This window comes from Takifugu rubripes, chromosome 12 (genome assembly GCF_901000725.2).
Source record: "Takifugu rubripes chromosome 12, fTakRub1.2, whole genome shotgun sequence".
Taxonomy (NCBI): Eukaryota; Metazoa; Chordata; class Actinopteri; order Tetraodontiformes; family Tetraodontidae; genus Takifugu; species Takifugu rubripes.
Genome location: NC_042296.1, coordinates 9949435 through 9954990, shown reverse-complemented (window position 1 = coordinate 9954990; position 5556 = coordinate 9949435). Strand labels below are relative to the sequence as shown.

The window sequence follows — 5556 nt, the reverse complement described above, 5'->3', positions numbered from 1 at the left end:
ACCTTTGACTGAGAACCTTCACAGACCACCAGGGTGAGGCAGGAAAACTTCCAAAAGCAGACGAGGAGTAGTCCAACCTTTTCCAACTGTTTCAAGAAGGAAGCCAAGTGCTACCGCAGTGGGCTCCACAACAAGTGGTGAAAGAGGCCGCTCGTTAAAGCTGCAGACCAAATCAGTCAGGATGAGCTGCAGGTGAGGAAAAAGGTGCCTCAGCTGCGAGGTCAGCCCCAACGCTAACGCTAACCCTAACCCACCTGGGAACAGGTGAGGAAGGGAAAAACACAGGAAAAAAACACAGACAACTGAACCCTAACAGTAATTCATGGAGTTCCACACAGTTCTATACTTGGACTAATCCTTTTCACTCTACCTGCCTTCCTTTGGAAATATTATTCAGGAACAGATATAAAGTCTTGGATGACCTCAAATTTCCTTCTTCTTACTTCAGACAAAACTGAGGTCATTACATTACATTATTACTCTGGATGGCATCTCGTTAGCATTTAGCTACCAGCCCCCCGGCTGTGGAACCAGCTCCCTGTGCAGGTACGACTCCATTATTAGTCCAAGATTAGTCTCAAAACCTTCCTCTTTGAGAAAGCTGATGGTCAGTAATTCTGTCGTTACTTTTATTATTCTAGACCAGGGGTCGGCAACCCGCGGCTCTGGAGCCGCATGCGGCTCTTTGGCGCCGCCCTAGTGGCTCCCTGGAGCTTTTTCAAAAATATGAAAATGGAAATTGTTTTAATATAATTTTTGTAGGAGAAAAACGTGACAAACATTCTTAAAGTTTTCAACATCCCACGATAATGGAAGTTAAACTTAAAGCACCATCGTACAGCAGAGTGGTCACATGGGGCGTCATTCTCTCCGGGATGCGCGGCAGGAAAATAAACATTTCATCATTGTAACTGTCTGAGAGACATGTTAATTGAAAAATTCAGTCAATATTTATTTTACATTTTTAAAATGGTCATAATTTCATTTAATGTCTCAATTCGTTATTGTTGAAATGGCTTAAAAATGTATTGTTCTTTATGTATGTTTCCTTTGATAGGTCACTTGTAGGGTTCTTTTCAAAAGACATCTGTATGATGCGTGGCCATTATTTCATTGGACCGGTGTAGCTACAATCATGAATGCTCATTATGTATTTGTGGCCTACTTACCATTTGGAAAGTAGGCTAATACAGCTAATATAGACACTTACAGCCTGTGTTGCCTTCATTATAAGGCTTTTAATTTTTTGCGGCTCCAGACAGATTTGTTTCTTGTTTTTTTGGTCCAATATGGCTCTTTCAACATTTTGGGTTGCCGACCCCTGTTCTAGACAGACTAATGGTCATATGTAGAACGGGCTCTTCTAATTATGGGGTATCATCTAAAGCAGGTACATATATAGGGACTTTCTAAATCTTAAGACATTATGTGTCTGTTAGAGACCCTCCACGTGATGATCCAACATCAGGCGTCGAACAGTCGTACTGTTAAAAAAAACCTTTAGTCTCTAACATAAATGTGGGGAATGAAAATTCCATAGGTAAACCAAAGACAACACAACGATATTAATGGCGTTGCAGGGTGTGTACCTGCGCCTGCACACGTGCGTGTTTGCACAAGAGTGTGAGTATGAAAAACAGGTAGATGAGAAGGCACCACGTGAGGAAAACAAAAGCTTTCTGTATAAATTCTGCAGTGAACTGGGCTGAATAATGTTGGATCTAAAGATGCGTGAAAGGAGCCACAGAAGTGGAAACAGCACGTTACTGAGCTATAGGCTCTCCTTTACATCTGATTGAGTTAATAAAACATGTCACGCAAAACCTTCAGTGTGGAGGCAAATATTAATTAGACTCAGTCATGATGAACTACAAACCTGCAACAGTTCTTTTCTTTTTCTTTTATCATTTATCACATTTGTTTTTCATGGCAAATTTGCTCCACAGGAGCTGATTTCACGGCACTTCTGGTGCTTCCAGTCAATGAGATGAGGTGGTTATTGGAACGAGCAGATGTTGCTCCGTGGTCCCGGGGAGGTGCTGCCACGTCGTTTGGCAGCTTTGGATCCACTGTCCATCCTTTTGTCGGACCCACGAGAAGACAGAAACAACAGCAGGAGTCTCAGCAGGAACCATGACATTCAAGAAAATATCCAGTTACCAGCTTCAATATGCTTGAGGTCTCAAAGGTCAGTGGCCATGTCACGCAGGAACCGGACAATATTAATATGATGGGACAGAATAACAAGCTTTGCACAGCCTGGAGTAGTCTGCACTGGAACATCAGGTCTGGTCGAAGCTCTGGAGGAGTCAAAATACAGTACGCACACCTCTCATCCTGATCCCAGACAAGGTTCATGCAGTTGGATGCTAACGCGCTCCCACCTGGAGGAGGTCTGAGTGTTACTATGTTTGATCCCTTCATCACAGCAGGGAATCCAGCAGAACAGCTCCTCTTGCTCCTGCAATAACAGTCCTGACTGGGTCTAAATGGAGGTGGAGCCTGCCGAGGCCACTCCCACTGACTTTCCAACCATTTCTCTTCTCTCTGCAGACCACAGAGAGCACAAAGATACACTTCCAGACAGACACACACTCACACAGCCGTCACACTCTACTGGGTAAAACACACACTCTACTAGGTAAAACACACACTCTACTGGATAAAACACTCTACTGGGTAAAACACTGATTGCAGTTGTTCATTACGCAATATGTCAACCAGAAAGGGGGCCATATTAACCCACTGATGTGTATATCGCCCCCTAGTGGTTAGGAGGAGGACATCTTCCTGTCATTTATTTAGTTAGCTCTATTCCATGTAAACCGGGAACAATATCCAATGAGAGGCTAAAGTGAAATTCTTGTTATAGCTGGATTAAACTGTGCATGTAAACGTACTGACAACTGTCTGCGCAACAAAGGTGCAGTAGAGTTTCGAGAAGGTTTTGCACCAGCTATCGGCTCTGCAACCATGTTGGGAAGCAAATGTACAATATAAATTCCCATTATTCTAACTGGCTGCTCTCCCTGCCCTTCCGGAATAAATGCTTATGCAGAGGAAAGTGATTTAATACGTGCCACACCGAGTCCCCAGTCAAATTAAACTGAGTGTTTACGAGCACAGTGCAAAATTGACACTGCTCAAAAGACAAAATGTACCTGCTCTTTCACCTGGGACAAAAGAATGCTTTTTAAAAAATATATTAAAAGATTCTCTTTAATGATCTAATGTCGATGTCAGCAGAGCTGGAGGAACGCAGCTGAGCGACTTCATAATGGAAGAAATGTAACATCATAAATCATTACAAACCACACTAGTATCTTTTTTCTGGTCACCTATATGAAGTATCGAAAATGTTATATTTATGATTGTTTTAAAGATTATTGGAACCAGAGTGAAACAAAATGTGATAGAGGCAAACCAAAAATGCAGGAAATTCATTTTTAGAAGGACTTTATTTTTGCACATTTCTGAGTAGGGGGTCCGATTTGCTTCCCTTTTGATGAGATGCATCTGACAACTGTATGAGATAATGGAAGTCAAGGACAGCTTTGAACACTATTAAACAGGACATTTTTACAGGAAGGGCCCTCATTCACACACAGACCCACACACCTGCACTTTTATCTTTGTGAGGACTTTCCCAGGCGTGTTATGATCCCCAGCCCATCACGCTATCGCTACCCATCAATACTTAAGCCTAACTTTAACCTCAACCCAAATCTACCCTTAAATAAGGTCTTAACCCTTCGAACTGCCATCTGCAAAGTGAGGACCAGCCCAATGCTGTCATTGCAGATGAAGTGTACATATTGTTCCTCAATAGCACATACAAGAACTCACACATGCACACACAACGTGCATGTGCAGAACACCACTGAAGTCATGCATACAGCCTAGCGTACAATTGACGGTAAAAATAAATAGATGCACTGTGTGGATGTGAGGAGCTGGGGTCACTGCTTCTTCGTTAAGCCTAAATGCTTGCAGAAAGCTGCAGAAAGGTTTTGTAGCTGGAGAGCTATTTTTGGGGGGATGAATGATCTTTGAGTCATCTGCCAGTGAGCCAAGCTCTCCCTTTGCTCATCGCTCTCTGGCCCAACTCTCATCATTTGTTCATCACATGGCCTGTGTGTGTGTGTGTGTGTGTGTGTGTGTGTGTGTGTGTGTGTGTGTGTATGTGTGTGTGTGTGTGTGCGTGTGTGTGTGTGTGTGTGTGTGTGTGTGTGTTTCCGTGCCAGGCCGTGCTTTGTTGTGATACAGTGATATAGTTCCCCCTATAGGCCATTATACAAATTACACCCATAAAGGGGTCAAAAAGGTCACAGACAACTTGTAATCTCTATACTCTGTTACTGTGAATGTTTAGTTCTTAGAGACATGAGGCATTTTCCTTTCCACAGAGAAATATCGACCATAGATCCAATTTACTTTAGACTGGAAGAGAAGAGAAAAACAGCTTTCTTGCCACTGTAGAGGGATAATCGTGCCCCGTGCTTGTACTGCGGTGCGTGGAGTCATCAGCTCATAGATTCAGCCTCATGATAGCACAAACAGCTCTGACAGGTGAGGCTCTCAAGGTTTTTTACTTCTGCCAAGTGACGACTGAGGTGATTTTATTTTCATTCTGACTGACAGGTGAAAATGAAACAAAGAGGGGGGCTGCTGAAGTGGATCAGGGACACGAGAACATACATTACCAAGGCAAAGGAGCAGGAGGACGAGGCACGGCGGTGCAGCAGTGAGGGAGCATGACAATGAAGGCATGCAGCTGAGAGGCAAATGGGGATAATGAAGAATGGAATAATGAAAGAATGAGATGAAATATTCATATTAGGAGAGAATTGAAGGGTGGCAGCAGAGGAAGCAAAGGTAAACGTACTTTCATCAGAATTCAGGGTAGAATTGTCTTTTTTTCACTCCTACTTCTGTTCCATAACCTTTCTCATAAACCTCCTAAACAATGTGCTGCAGAGAAGCTGAGATGTCAGTAATAAAATGTCATACATGCATTTACAGTCCAACCCCTTCGTCACTGTTTGTGGATATAAACAGGGTTCATAACTGTCTGTAAGATGGAGCATCAAATATGCTTTTTAGCTACAGATAAAGCCCTTTTTTCATTTGGAATATCAAATGAAAGAAGTGAAAACATGTTATAGCAGCATTTTTGATGAAGCAGGAAGAATCACCTTGATACTGAACTCTGCTTTACAGACGTGTGACTTGTTTGTGTTTCTTCAGGAGATTCTTTTTCATTCTGAAGGAATTAAAAGAATATATTTGCCTTGAAGTCACACTCTTGCTGCTATTTGACTTTTTCATTTGAATTTTCATTCATGTAGAATGAAAGATGAATCTTTTAAAGCTTTTCTGAGCACATTTTGGGGATTTTACAATACTGGTTTTCTGGAATATGTGTGATCCTCAGAATAAGCATGTAGACCCACAGAGGGATCACAAAACATCTTGCATGTGGCTACAGAGGAGGAGCTGGGGGAAGAGAAGGAGCAAACAGAGGTGCAAAATCATCTCATGTCCATAAAGACGAGG

General features: G+C 42.5%; 1 long non-coding RNA gene across 1 annotated transcript; it reads left to right on the top strand.

Annotated features, from left to right (window-relative positions):
- The first annotated feature begins 203 nt into the window (after positions 1 to 203).
- On the top strand, positions 204 to 5193 carry LOC105417190 (uncharacterized). Its single transcript, XR_964962.2, has 4 exons — positions 204 to 546; positions 1947 to 2188; positions 4407 to 4569; positions 4642 to 5193. It is a non-coding gene; the product is annotated as an uncharacterized lncRNA (long non-coding RNA).
- Positions 5194 to 5556: the final 363 nt, after the last annotated feature.